Source organism: Mirounga leonina, unplaced genomic scaffold, assembly GCF_011800145.1.
Source record: "Mirounga leonina isolate KUSES-001 unplaced genomic scaffold, KU_Mleo_1.0 Mir_173, whole genome shotgun sequence".
Taxonomy (NCBI): Eukaryota; Metazoa; Chordata; class Mammalia; order Carnivora; family Phocidae; genus Mirounga; species Mirounga leonina.
In genome coordinates, this window is record NW_023270447.1 from 86,785,471 (window position 1) to 86,801,237 (window position 15,767).

Consider the following 15,767-nt stretch of genomic DNA (forward strand, 5'->3'; position numbering starts at 1 on the left):
AAAGAAAGAAAGAAAGAAAGAAAGAAAGAAAGAAAGAAAGAAAGAAAAAGAAAGAGAGAAAGAAAGAAAGAGAGAAAGAAAGAAAGAAAAAGAAAGAAGGAAGGAAGGAAAAAGCCAACTCTTAACTATAGAGAACAAACTGATAGTTACCAGAAGGGAGGTGGGTGGGGGAATGGGTGAAATAGGTGAAGGGGATTAAGATTACACTTATTGTGATGAGCATTGAGTAATGTATAGAATTGCTGAATCACTACATTGTACACTTGAAGCAAATGTAACAGTGTGTGTTAATGATACTGGAATTAAAATTAAATTAAATTAAAATCAGGGCATCTAGGTGGCTCAGTCGGTTGAGCGTCTGCCTTCGGCTCAGGTCATGATCCCCAGGTCCTGAGATGGAGCCCCACATCAGGGTCCCTGCTCAGCGGGAAGCCCTGCTTTTCCCTCTCCCTCTGCCCCTTCCCCCTCATGCTTTTTCTCTCTCTCAAATAAATAAATAAATCTTTAAAAAAAATCAATTAAAACAATTCATCTAATCACCAAAAAGTAGAGGGAAAGATAGTCCTTATTTTTAGACAGGAAGAAAATATTATGAAGTTGTCTGTCCTCTCTAGGTTTAATCTATAAACTTAATATAATTTCAATGAATACTTGAACAGGATTTTTCATGGAATTTGACAAGGTGATGATAAAATTAAATAATAAATCTATTCCATGTCCATTTAAAAAATTCATATGCTAGAATGAAGCCAAGATTATCCACAATTTTTAAGAACAAGATGTGGGGACTTGCCCATAAGTTAGCAAGAACGTCATTCTAATTAGAATTCTGTTGCATTGGCACAAGAATATACGAGTCCAGAAATGGAACAGAATAAAGTCCAGACCACATGCATATGGTAACATAACATATGACAGCATTGGCATTACAAATCAGTGGGAAAACGGTAAACTATACATGATAATTATTGATGCTGAAATAATTGTTTAACTATACAGTTAAAAATGTGGTCCTTATACCATATAAAAAATAAATTTCAGGTGGAATGCAAACCTGAATCAGAAAAACAAAGCTTTAAATATTTTATTAGAAAATATAAAATATTTTACGATGTTGAGATAAAGAAAAATATATTTTTTTAATTTTTATTTATTTATTTTCTTAAGTAAACTCTACACCCAAGGTGGGGCTCGAACTCATGACCCCAAGATCAAGAGTCACATGCTCCACCAACTGAGCCAGCCAGGTGGCCCCTATGAAAAAAAATATTTTAAACAAGAAACAAAAACCACTAACCAAAAAGACTGACGAACTTGACTATATTTTTTAAAAACCACACACACACTTCTATACAACAAAAGATATAATGAAACAAAGCAAACAACAAACCATAGATTGGACAAATATATTTGCAACACATATAACCAGTGTTTCAGAATATATAAAGAAATCCAATCAATTTACAGTAATATAAACCGATATGGAAAATACAAGCAACCTAACAGGAAAAACAATGTGCAAAATGATATGAGTAGGTAACCACAGAGGAAAGAACGGAAAGACACTTAAATCATGGAAATGAGATATCATGCCAAATCCATCAAATTGCCAGCAATGGCAAGTGTGACAGTACCCAGTGATGGAAGAGAAGGCAATGGGACAGCTATTTTTTTTTTAAGATTTTATTTATTTATTCATGAGAGACAGACAGAGAGACACAGTGGGAGAAGCAGGCTCCCAAGGAGCAGGGAGCCCGATGCGGGACTCGATCCCAGGAGCTTGGGATCATGACCTGAGCCAAAGGCAGATGCTTAACCATCTGAGCCACCCAGGCGCCCGGGACAGCTATTTTGGAAAATTTGTTAGCAGCCAGCCAAATGGAAGATGAGCACAGCCCAGTAACCCAGGATTCCAGTAGATACTCTAGGGAAACTCTTGCACAGGTGAGTGAGGAAACAGGTCCAAGAATGCAGTCTTTCCATAGTTTGCGATAAGGAAAAATCAAAATGCCCATCGACAAGAGATCGGATGAATAAATTGTGAGTCATAGGAGGGAATACTATGCAGCAACTAAGATTAATGGTCCAGCAACTAAAATTAATGCAGCAGTCAGGGCCCAGTTAGAAACCCCAGTAGTCATGACAAACACAGGAGATTTAATAGAGGAATTGGTTATGCAGATGTTGCAAGCTTGAAGAGAAAAAAAGAAAAGAAAAGGGGAAGGGATGCTACTTCAGAGACTAGAAACTGCAGGAAGGCGCTACATTCCTAGCGCTGGGAGAATAAAGGAGGAGGGAGTGTTCGGGAAGCTAGGAGACTGGGTTGGGGCCAGGACTGGAGCTGGGGTGCGGGGGGAGAGGCGGGGGAGAGGCAGAGGCGGCAGCATCAGGAAAAAGCACCAGAAGAAGGGAAAGAGCAAAAGAGAAAGGAAAACGAAGACTTCTCTCCTCCCCTCAACGCCTCCTACTGGCAGAACCCAAAGAGAGACCAACTGGCGAAGGAGCCTGAGGGATGCAAACAATATGGAAAGGTGGGCACAGGGCTGAGAAAGAATAAGCAGACAGCTAGCGCAATGACTAAATCTCAAGAAGATAAAGCTGAGCAAAAAAAAATAGTAAGAGTTTCAGAATAATTTGTGCGGTAAAACGCCATTTATGCATGAAGTTTGAAAACACGTGCGGAAGAACACTAGAGCGCCCAGGCCTACATTCCTGCAGAGTCAAGTAAGAAAACCTGCACGGGAAATGATCATCAACAAATTCAGGAAAGAGGTTACCCTAGGAGAGAGGAAAGAAAGGAAGCAGGAAGCAAGACACAGGAAGCTAATATTTTATTTCTTGGGGGAAAAAAAAAGACACAGGATGAAAATGTTCGGCGGGAGGGGAGGGCGGTGGGATGGGTACATGGGTGGGTGCCGTTATGTCAGTCTCTATACTGCCTATTAGAAAACATTTCATCGTTTAAAGATGGTATTTGTCCAAAGGCATGCCAGCTGTGATGTCACCAGTAATCCTCTGCAGGCTGGGTCAGCAGCTGGATCGGAGGGGCCAGGACTCACCCGTGGCAGCTGGGCAAGCCCAAGGGGCTGAGTGGGCGGGAGGCCATAAGCCATAATCCTCTCTCTGACCTGGTTTTAAGATGCCCTAGTCCCACAACCTGCCCTGCGAAAGGTCACTGCCTCTTGGCCAAACAGTTGGCCTTCCTGACTCAGAGAGGCCATATCATTCAAAATTGCCACATGCCGCCATGTGCACTGATGAAAATGTAGGGAGAATTAAGACCGCAATCCTCTGCAGGACTGTCCATGCCCATAAAGAGAATTACCTTCCGGGTGTTTTAACCAAGGTCAGGTAACACGTGTACTTAAGTCTTGGATCATGTTGCACATTTAAAAATAGTAATTGCTTATGTGTTTGGACCTACGAGGGTTCTGTGTTGAAGCTGGAAAGTATCTTTTATAATACAAAGTCCTTGTAAATATTGTCTATTTGATAGAAGTACGTGTGTACAGATTGTATTGAACACTATATTAAGTGAACAATACAGAGCTGGAGACAAATCAATAAAGGCTCTGATTTTTTTGTTTTTTGTTTTTTGTTTTCAGTGAATACTTAGGATGCAATCTGATCTAACTCATTAATATTAATATACAGTGACACGACTTCTGCTGAGGTTATTTGGAATCAAGAGAGTCAAAAGGGGAAGATACTTTAGCACAGGTTAGTCCTCCCGGTCAGGAAACTGATGAGCACAGCAAGCCTCCAGTTTGCTGAGGACTGATTTTTATTTGGTGGCTTCACCAAATAAAAGCCATAATCCTCTCTCTGACCTGGTTTTAAGATGCCCTAGTCCCACAACCTGTGGACTACCCAGAATCCAGAAGGAAAGGAAAGAAAATCAGCCCAAATAGATGTCATAAAACTCATGCTTCCTACTCACTGAAAAGTTCCTCAAGCCTGTCTCTTTACTTATCTTTTCACCTTGAATTCTAACAAGCTCGACTGCCTGAATTCTTTGCTAATGAGATTGGTAGGAACAAGTAGGAAACGGGAAATAGGGGAGTGAGCTGCTGGGAGAAGTGAGTCTTACTCCAACAAAGATCAAAAATTTAAAAAGCGTGTGTAAGATCTCAGACAACATAGCCACCTGACAACATTTGGCTCTCAATGACTTCTGGCTATCTCCAAAAGCCAGATTAATACAAAAGGTGAATTCTGATACTGCCTGGAAGAGTCAAAATCATGCTTCAGCATATAAACGCAAATCTAGAAAGGTAATTTCAAAAATATGTGGGGTAGGACAAGGCTTATGTCTTTGAAAAGAAGTTTCCAGTCTTCCTGGGAAGACTTGAAGAAAAAAAAAAAGAAGTCTGGGGCGCCTGGGTGGCTCAGTTGGTTAAGCGACTGCCTTCGGCTCAGGTCATGATCCTAGAGTCCCGCATCGGGCTCCCTGCTCAGTGGGGAGTCTGCTTCTCCCTCTGACCCTCCCCCTCTCACGTGCTCTCTGTCTCTCTCATTCTCTCTGTCTCAAATAAATAAATAAAATCTTTAAAAAAAAAAAAAAAAGAAGTCTGCCTAGACCACATTTTCTGAAGTCCCTAACGCCAGTAGCAAAATCAATTGGTGTCATTTTTTTTTCTTTGCCTCCAATGTTCAATTATATTGAAATGAATATCCATTTATAAGGAATGTATACATCACAATGCAAATTAGCACAATTGCTGAGATCACTGTGGCCCTGAGGACCCCACAGTAAATACCAAACATGATATTTACCATGCAGAAGTAATGAATCAAGAACCAAACACTAACATTTGATATTTTTGTAAAGACCAAGAGAATGGGAAATTTTAATTTGGTGTGTTCCCTTAGTTCCCCACGATTAGTGCAAAGTTTCGTTTTAATCAGCTGTTGGCTCTTTGCAAACACAGCTATAATCAGCATGTCTGGCTGTTTCCCCTGGTCATGACTGGGGATCTATCATTTCAGCCAGATAAAAATACCCTGCATAGATTCCCCTCTTCTGAATTGCAGTTTATGTATACATCATTTTTCTGTAACAGGCATTTTTTACTAATTAGGAACAACCTTGTATCAATTAACTTTGGTCTTAAAACCATGATTAAAGAAACCAAATTGTTGTCTCTGGGAATTGCAGTGACAGATGGCCCCGGAACATATGGGCAGAACATAGTGCCTGGAATGGGCTTCCTACAGCTCCAAAGAGTCCAGCCACCAGGAGCGATGCCTGGGACACGAGAAGAGGGAGGATCTGGGCAACACGTAGAGCTGGGAGCACAATGCCCACAGCTGAACAGTGCTCAGTAGGGTCAGGATATCTCAAGTAACACCGCTGTTTCCACCATTCCCAAATCCCCAGTCCAAGGAGACTATCCTGAAGACATAGCCCTCTCCAGAGCTCTAGCTCTCAGAGTCTCCTGGAAATTGCATTTTCTTACTCTCGCTTACAGTGTAACCACTTGAGATGAATACATAACTCATGCTGAGAAACCATCTACTGGGAAGAGGGAATAGGGAGGGGTTGAGAGCACCTGGTCTTTTTTGTTTTTTTTTTTAAAGATTTTATTTATTTATTTAACAGAGAGAGATACAGCAAGAGAAGGAACACAAGCAGGGGGAGTGGGAGAGGGAGAAACAGGCCTCCTGTGGAGCAGGGAGCCCGATGCAGGGCTCGATCCCAGGACCCTGGGATCATGACCTGAACCAAAGGCAGACGCTTAACGACTGAGCCACCCAGGCGCCCCGAGAGCACCCGGTCTTTACAGTCCAACTGTTGGGATTCTAATTCTATCACTTGTTATGTGCCCTTGAGCACATAACCCCTGTGTCCTCATCTCTAAAATGGGAATGAAGAGGGGCGCCTGGGTGGCTCAGTTGGTTAAGTGACTGCCTTTGGCTCAGGTCATGATCCTGGAGTCCTGGGATCGAGTCCCGCATCGGGCTACCTGCTCAGCAGGGAGTCTGCTTCTCCCTCTCCCGCTCCCCCCTCTTGTGCTCTTTCTCTCTCTCACTCTCTCTCTCAAATAAATAAATAAATAAAATCTTTAAAATAAATAAAAATAAATAAAAATAAAAAATAAATAAAATGGGAATGAAGATACTACCTAATTCACCCTTCACATTGAATCTTTATTCTCTCTCACCTTCACTCTCCCTAAGTGATCCCCTATCATCCCTTTCCTTCGGTGTCCCTATCTACAGATTACAGAGTCCTAGTATCTAAAATGTTACAGTGAGAGGCACCTGGGATCAGAGTGTCAGATAAGCATCTGCCTTAGGCCAAGTCATGATCTGAGGGTCCTGGGATGGAGCCCCGCGTTGGGCTCCCTGCTCAGTGGGGAGTCTGCTTTTCCCTCTCCCTTGGCCCCTCCCCCTGCTTGTGCTGTCTTTCTCTCTCCCTCTCTCAAATAAATAGAATCTTTTTAAAAATTAGAATTAGGGCACCTGGGTGGCTCAGTTGGTTAAGCGACTGCCTTCGGCTCAGGTTGTGATCCCAGGGTCCTGGGATCGAGTCCCGCATTGGGCTCCCGGCTCGGCAGGAAGCCTGCTTCTCCCTCTCCCACTCCCCCTGCTTGTGTTCCTGCTCTCACTGTCTCTGTCTCTGTCAAATAAATAAATAAAATCTTAAAAAAAAAAAATTAGAATAAAAAAAAAATGTTACAATGAGGAGCACCTGGATGACTCAGTTCGTTGGGCATCCAACTCTTGATCTCAGCTCAAGTCTTGATCTCAGGGTCATGATCTCAAGCCCTGCATTGGGCTCCACGCTCGGTGTGGAGCCTACTTTGAATGAATGAATAAATGAATGAATGAATGAATGAATAAAATGTTACAATGAAATAAATCTGCTTCATTCTAGCTGTGGGATCCTGCGCAAGTCAATGCCTCTAGACTTCCGTTTAACCTATATGTCAGAGTAGATGAATTCTAAAGTGTGTCCAGGTTCTATAATCTCAGCATTCTGTGCTTACTGGATTTTTCTCATCCTCTCCAAGAGAGGGGAAGAATTTAAGTAGATGATGGTAATGATGACGGTAGGGGTAGGGATGATGACAGCTGATATTTATCGAGCATGGACTCTAAACCGAGAACTACTGGAAGCACTCCACGTTCATTGCCTCGTTTAATCCTAGCCACAGTCCTGTAAAACAGGGACTCTTACTGTTCCCATATGATGAAACTCAGAGAGGTTGTGGGGGCCGCCCCAGCGACACCAGGTCCTCATCTCTGGAACCTGTCAATATTACCTTATAAGGAGACAACATCCTTGTAGAGGCGGAGATTATCCTGAACTATTGCGATCAGCCCTCACTGCAGTCCTATGTATCCTTATAATAAGGGAGGCAGAGGGAGATTTGATGGCACAGACAGATGTGCAGACAGCAGTGCGACCCCGGGAGGCGGAGCCTGGAGGGATGCAACGCCAAGCCTAGGAACACCAGCAGCCTCCAGAAACTGGAAGAGGCAAGAAGCACATTTTCCCCTAGAGACTCTGGAAGGAGCACAGCCTGGTCAACACTTAAGAATTTTCGGCCCCAGTGCTCGCTTCGGCAGCACATATACTAAAATTGGAACGATACAGAGAAGATTAGCATGGCCCCTGCGCAAGGATGACACGCAAATTCGTGAAGCGTTCCATATTTTTCAAACAATGAATCATGGAACACTTCATCTAAAACTAATGATGTAATGTATGGGGATTAACATAAGAATAAAAAAAAAAAGAGTGTTCCACAACCAAATTAAAAAAATATATATATTTTTAAAAGTTAAAAAAAAAAAAAAAAGAATTTTCGGCCCCAGTGATACCGATTTTGGACTTCTGGCCTCTAGAAATGGGAAAGAATACAAAATTTCTGTTGTTCTAATTTCACCTGGTTTATTATTATTATTATTTTTTTAAGATTTTATTTATTTATTTGAGAGAGAGAATGAGAGACAGAGAGCATGAGAGGGAGGAGGGCCAGAGGGAGAAGCAGGCTCCCCGCCGAGCAGGGAACCCGATGCGGGACTCGATCCCGGGACTCCAGGATCATGACCTGAGCCAAAGGCAGTCGCTTAACCAACTGAGCCACCCAGGCGCCCCTCACCTGGTTTATTATTTTTTTTTAAGATCTATTTATTTTTGAGAGAGAGAGAGAGATGGCACACGAGAGTTGGGGAGGGGGCAGAGGGAGAGGGAGAAAGAGAGAGAAAATCCCAAGCAGACTCCCCACTGAGCGTGGAGCCTGGCACAGGGCTCCAACCCAGGACCCTGAGATCATGACCTGAGTCGAAAGCAAGAGTCGGCCGCTCAGCCGACTGAGCCACCCAGGTGCCCTGTAGGTGATCCGGTTTATTGTTACAGCAGCCCCAGGAAACTCTCACCGGGATGAAGTAATTTATTCAAGGTCACAGTCGATAAGTGGGGGGTGGACTCAGGATTCAAATCCATGAACATCTAGCTCCAAACCCCATGCTCTTCAGCACAGCACTGTATGCCCCTTAGAACACCTAAAACAAACAGAAAGTGGACTAAGTATTAACAAGGAAAAAAGAAAGAAAAAGCACTGGAATTCTATCAATAACAAGGGAGCATTCTAGTGGTGGATTCAACCACATTCATTCTCCCGGCTGCAAACATCTCAGCTTTGGAAGCACTGCTTTAAAAGTTGATTCTCCCACACACTTGACATCGAAATTAGGTCATACCTGCATCCCAGCCAAGAATGTGTGCACTTCAACAAGAAGATACACTTTGTGAAAAGATAAAAGATGATATATTTAGCTTATAACTGAAGAGGTTACTTGGCGGCAATTTGAGATTCAGTCCACTCTGGGCAATCAGACAAGCAGAAGCCTCTTATCTTTTTAAAGGGTTTGTTTCCTTTTTTTCCCTCCCTTTCAATTGGGACTCTGTCTTCAATTTTCTGAAAAGGAAAGTGAGTAAGAACTAAGAACCTGATTTTTATTCCCCTCACTTGCTACTTTCCTGACTATTTGAGTTCCCAGGCAAATCAACTCATGGGAGAGTTGGGATTTGGGGTTTGAATTTAATCCTAAACTTCAAATGAGCCCACATTTTTCTCTGTAGGAATGGGACCTGCATTTCATACTCTTAACACTCATTAAACCTTCTAGTTTATACTCTGAGCCTGTAATAGTCATCAGTCCACCAACTTTATTCATTTTATCCACTCACCCTCCCCCTTTGGCCATTTAAATGAATATACACAGTGTTTGAAGATGAGTGGTCATAATAGGTTGGTCTGCCATGCTCTAAATTCAATGTTCTCCTCCCAAATGTAAGAGCATAAAGCAGTAAGCAGGCAGAGAACTGAGGATGGGACCCCCTTGGCTGCCATAGTATTTCTCAATCATCCTAAAGAAATCAACTGGAAAAGAAAATGTTTTGCATCACTGATGGCCTCAGTAAGTTGTGGTTTGAAAGGACAATAAAGCACAGCCTTCTTATTTATTTAAGATTTTATTTATTTATTTGACAGAGAGAGAGACAGAATAGGGGGAGTGGGAGAGGGAGAAGCAGGCTTCCTGCGGAGCAGGGAGCCCGATGCGGGGCTCGATCCCAGGACCCTGGGATCATGACCTGAGCCGAAGGCAGACGCTTAACCGACTGAGCCACCCAGGCATCCCTAAAGCACAGCCTTCTAAGACAAGGAGTCAGCCTCCAAGGAAGAAGCTAAGCATTTAGGTCTATAATATTTATATAAACAGCTGACTGTGGTTTTGACTAGAAATTAACCCCATTTATTTATAATGTACTTTTCTTTATAGAGCTTTTTTTTTTTTTTGCTTTAAAAAAAATCCATTACATCAACAATTTCCTTCCAACCATATAATGTTGACAGGTAACATGCTCATTTTACAAAGAAACTGAAAGGTACAGGAATAATCTCCAAAGGCTATAAACCCAGCTGTGACAACCAACCAACCCTCTCCTTCTTTCTCCCTTTCTCTCTCTCTCTCTCTCTCTCTCTCTCTCTCACACACACACACACACACACACACACACACACACAGCCTGCACCAAAAGAACCTCAAGGTACTGGGGTCGGAGATACCATGTTTTATTTTTTTCTAAATCACAATCCAGTCTGCCTGTCCATTTTCTACCCTCCAACGGGTGGCAATTTACCCAACGTGCTTAGCTTTCAACAAAACAGTATAAATAATTTAAACGTCCATAAAAAGTGATACTTGAGACAAAAGGACGAAAGATTTAAAGGGGACTGTCTCCTGGAAATCAGGAACAGCCCTGTTCCTTTGTCCGTCCCAGGATCCCACGGGGTTTGGAAATGGCTGAAGCAAAGGTCTTGTCCACACTTCTTTATTTTGGGGACAAACGACTCCAAAGAGTGGGGTATAGCCTTCACAGGCAGAGAGGAAGCGATGAGCCTCAGATTTTCACTTAGCAGCTGTGTGGTTGCAGGCAAATACTGAACCGCTCTGCATTTCCGTTTCAATGTGGAGAAAGACGTGGCTAATAGGATCCGCCACGAGGGTTCTTGGGCGATGGGATGGGGCTGTCATGTACATCACTGAGCCCAGCCATGGAGTGGCCAGTCGAGAGGGAGGCAGGTGAGCCTGAGAAACTAGAGATGGAGAAATGCAAGAGGGGAGAGAAGGTGGTCGGGCTGGAGGAGGACGGCGGTAAGGGCAGCAGGGAGCAGACCGAGGTGTCGGCCCCGGGTAGAGGGGAGGCTGGACAAGGGCTGGTGTGTTCCTCTCCCTCCCCGTGTTGTCTCTGCTGGCTCTGCTTGGGGTGCAGGAGCAGTGTGGGGGAGGCGTAGATGCTGGGGAGCAGCAGGTAGCCCATGCCAGAGGTTGGCCCTTCTGCTCCTCCATTCCCTCAGGACCAGGCGATGACATCCAAGTGAAGAGGCCTCTAGAAAAGAACTGCTCACTGGGACATCTGGCTGGCTCAGTTGGTAGAGCGTGTGACTTAATCTCAGGGTTGTGAGTTCAAGCCCCATGTTAGGCTTGGAGCCTACTTAAACAAACCAAAACAAAACAACTGCTCAAAAGAGATACAGGAGGGTTTCTTGAAAGGGCTTATGAGACCTATAATTTAATGCCACCACCTCCACCCTGTGCCAGCCCCCCAACACACACACACACACTGCACCAGGAGGGCAGAAACTGGGTGCTGAGCTTTAGCCTTGCTCAATACACACTACCACTACCATCCAGGTGGTTTCTGACGCCCCGGGGAAGATGAGCTCATGTGAAAATAATTGCACATCTAAGGAGCAAAACAGCCAGACTCCAAATCAGAGACAAAAAACTGAAAAGCTTATATCTGAGGAAGCAGAATTAATGGAGAAGACCCAACAAGAACTTCAAATATCTTCAAAGAGGTGGGCTGAGTGGCTCAGTCAGTTAAGCGTCCGACACCTGATCTCAGTTCAGGTCTTGATCTCACAGTGGTGAGTTCAAGCCCTGCACTGGGCTCCACGTTGGGCATGGAACCTACTTAAAAAAAACATCAAGGAGATAGGTTATTGGTAACAGGTCAGGAAATAAGCAGTTATTAAAAAACCAAACAGCTAATTGGAGAGAGAGGGTTCAATAGGAAAATGCATACAAAGAAGGAATTAGTGACCTAGAAAACCAGATTGAGAAACTCCATCAGAAAACACCAAGAAGGGAACCATTAATATATGTGTAGAAATGGTATCATAGCATATAATCCTGAATCACTGTGTTATGCAATGTAGTGATCTGAAAATTGGCACCTCCCTTGTGAGAAAAACTAAATGGTGAAGCTACTAAAACCAGAAAGAGATACTACAAGAGAAGAAAACCTATAAGCCAATATCCCTTATGACACAAATGGTAGATATAGAGAGATGCAAAAATTCTTTTAAAAATTTTAGCAAATTGAGGGTGCCTGGGTGGCTCAGTCAGTTGAGCTTTAGGTCATGATCCTGGGGCCTGGATCAAGTCCCACGTCGAGCTCCCTGTTGCACTGGGAGTCTGCTTTTCCCTCTGCCCCTCCCCCCACTCGTTTTCTCAAGCTCTCTCTCTCAAATAAATAAAAAAAATATTTTTTTAAATTTTAGCAAATTGGGGGTGCCTCAGTGGCTCAGTCGATTAAGCGTCTGCCTTCGGCTCAGGTCATGATCCCAGGGTCCTGGGATCGAGCCCCACATAAGGCTCTCCCTGCTCAGTGGGGAGCCTGCTTCTCCCTCTCCCTCTGCCGCTCCCCTTGCTTGTGCTCTCTCTCCCTCTCTCTCTCTCTCTTTCTCTGTCAAATAAATAAATAAATAAATAAATAAATAAATAAATAAATCAATCTTTTAAAAAACTTTTAGCAAATTGAATCCAACAATACATAAATAGAATAATATATGATATTCTAATGGGATTTCTCCCAGGATTCCAAGGTTTGTTTAACTTTCAAAAATTAATTGGTGTCACTTCACCATATTAGCCTAAAATTTAAAAACCGTATTACCGTTTAAAATGCATTTGACCGAAGTCCAAAATCCAACATCAAATGGGCCCTGAAACATATTCAAGAATGTTCACAGACACGTTAGCTGTAATAGTCCCAAACTGGTAACAACCCAGTGTCCCTCAACAGTAAAATGGATACAAAATATTTTGGTATATTTAAACAATGAAGTATATATAGCAATGAAAGTGAATGAGTCACATGTAACGCAGCAATACTGATTATACTTACTCTTATGATATAAGATCAAAACCAGAAAAGCCAGATTTAAATATATTACCTTTAAATATGTATATATATTTTTAAAGTTTTTATTTAAGTAATCTCTACAACGTTGGCCTCGAACTCACGACCCCAAGATCAGGAGTTGCTCACCTTTCCAACTGAGACAGCCAAGTGCCCCACCTTTAAATATATTAATATAACATTTCAAAAAAGGCAAAATTAAACTATGGTGTTTAGGAATATATACCTAAGTGACAAAACCATACAGAAAAGCAAGGAAATGATTACCATAAAAATCAGGATAATACTTATCTGTGGATGGGGTTGGGCCTGGGAAGAACAGTAAATGGGCTTGGGATACTGGAAATGTTCTGTTTCTTTGCCTAAGTGGTAGTTACACCAGTATAAGCTTTATGGTAATTAATAAATTTGTCTGTCTATGTTTTATGCATTTTCTAAATAGGTGTACTATTTCATAAAAAACAGGTAGGGGGGGAACAAGGAAAAAGGAATATATACTAGGCAAGTATCAACCAAAGCAACACTAAAGTAGCAATTTTAATATGAAAAACTTCGTAACAGGGGTGCCTGGGTGGCTCAGTCGGTTAAGCGTCTGCCTTCGGCTCAGGTCATGATCCCAGGGTCCCGGGATCAAGTCCCACATTGGGCTCCCTGCTCAGCCGGGAGCCTGCTTATCCCTCTACCCCTCCCCTGCTTGTGATCTCTCTTTCTCTCTCTCTGTCAAATAAATAAATAAAATCTTTTTTAAAAAAAGAAAAACTACGTAACAGACAGATGATAAAAGGAAAGATAATCAAGAAAATATAACCATGAATATATCTCCCTTATAACATAAGCTCAGAAGATCCAAAGCCATTAGTGATAAAACCACACAGAGAAAGAGATAAGTCAACAACTGGAATAGAGATCTTATCATACAGTCTTGAAATAAATAGATCAAGCAGAAACCAGACAAAAAAGGAAGCAAAAATAGAGAGGATTTCAATAATACAATCAACAAGCTGTAAATAATAAATACAAGTAAAATTTTATACCTCATAAACAGAGAAGACACACTGAGCTCCAGGGAAGAGTCACAAATCTCAATCATGTTCAAGGCCACAAGGAAGCCTTGACAGATTCCCAAGGATCAACACCATTTTGACAATTGTTCTCAGAACATGGTGCAATAAAATGACAAATTTCAAACTGACTTAAATATAAGTAGAGATGTGTGTATACTCTTTGATCATCCAAGTCCACTGCTAGGAATTTATCTTCACGTTATGTTTGCACACGTGCAAAAATGGTGTATTTATAAGACTGTTCACTGTGGAGCTGTTGGAGGCAATCCAGATTGCAATCAGCTAACATGCTGTCAGTCGATGGCTTGGTAATAATAGGACAGAGGTGCTGCTGGAAGAGAGGATCCCGAGGTATATTTTACGTGAAAAAAGCAAGGTGCAGCCTAGCTAGGATGGCCATTTCCACTGAGAAAGAAAACGGGTAATAGTGTAAGGGCCATGGGAGGCTGGGGGATGGGGTAGAAAAGAGGAGGCAGTCCTTTTCCTCCATATTCTTTGGGTTTTTCCTATTCAAAATATTAAATTAGGGGCGTCTGGATGGCTCAGTCATTAAGCGTCTGCCTTCGGCTCAGGTCATGATCCCGGGGTCCTGGGATGGAGCCCCGTATCGGGCTCCCTGCTCGGCGCGAAGCCTGCTTCTCCCTCTCCCTCTCCCCCTGCTTGTGTTCCCTCTCTCGCTGTGTCTCTCTCTCTGTCAAATAAACAAATAAAATCTAAAATATATATATATATTAAATTAAAAAATCGAAGCCCTAAAACCACATCTGTAGTTTTGAAACTAGAGAGAGCTGGTCATTGCCCAGCACTGTGTATACACTAAACACCACTGAATTGTACACTGAATTAAATTAAAAGGGCTAATTCTATGTTATATGAATTTTACCTCAAAAAATACATAAGCAGAAGGATAGCTAGAACAACACAAACATTCAGAATTTCTGTTTCAAAAAAGAGATCACAACAAAGCTATCAGAGAGATAACAGACGGCGAGAAGATATCCCCAACATCTAAAATGGACTAGGGGGTAAGTTCTGGAAAAATACACAAGAATGCCTGCAAAACAGCAAGAAAAGGGGCAGGAAAACAAGAAGGTAAGAAGTGACCATTTACAGAAGGGAGAGACGGTGTGGCTGATTCCGTTTTCTAAGATGGCAGCAACACGATCTCTCATCCACATGCTACTCTTGAAATGTGACACTGACATTCCTCCCACGGAGCGCTGGGGTCTCCGCTTCCTCCCCCGGAACCCGGGAGGGGCTGGGTCTGCAGCAGAAGAGACGCTCTATGTCTCCTGAGGCCACTAGGTTGTCAAGACCCGTTTCTGCCTGCACCTCTTGGAGTGCTCGCTCTTAGAACCTGGTCACCATGCTGCGTCTGGAAGCCAAAGAGCCCCAGAGGGGCGACGTGTAGGTGTTCCAGCCCCCGGCCCGATGGAAGGAAGCGTTTCGGGTGACTTCATCCTCCGCAGGCTTGCAATTGCCGCTGTCCGGAGTCCTGGAGCAAGACTTGGCTGCTGAGCTCAGTTCACCCCAGAACCATGACAGGCGATAATAAATTAATAGCAGCTGTTTTAAGCCATTAAATTTGGGAGATCTGTTTAGCAGCAGGATTTAGGACCTGGAAGTGGGTGTGGGTGTAACAAAGCCGAAAACATGTGGCGTTGGCTTTGGGGCTGAATGGTGGACAGAAGACGGGGGTGCCTTGAGGATGCTGTTAGTCAGCCCAAAAGCCACTGAAGAGGCTTGAAAGGAACGTGAGTAAAAGTTATTGGAAGCTGAAGGAAAGAAGCCCCTTGTCATACGGTGGTGGAAGTTTTGGCAATGCCGTCATCTGTGTTAGAGGAAGAGTAAATGTGGAGGAGTGGACTCAATGATCGAGGTCAGGAGATCGCAAGGCAAAACACTGAAAGTGTCACCTGGCTTCTTCTTGTTGCCTCCGGAAGCCATTTAGATCTTTAGAAACCATCTACATGCGAGGC

At 43.0% G+C, this 15,767-nt stretch overlaps 1 non-coding gene across 1 annotated transcript; it reads left to right on the plus strand.

The window, feature by feature from the left end:
- The first annotated feature begins 7,559 nt into the window (after positions 1–7,559).
- Positions 7,560–7,666, plus strand: LOC118020537. The gene has a single exon (XR_004681944.1). It is a non-coding gene; the product is annotated as a U6 spliceosomal RNA (small nuclear RNA).
- Positions 7,667–15,767: the final 8,101 nt, after the last annotated feature.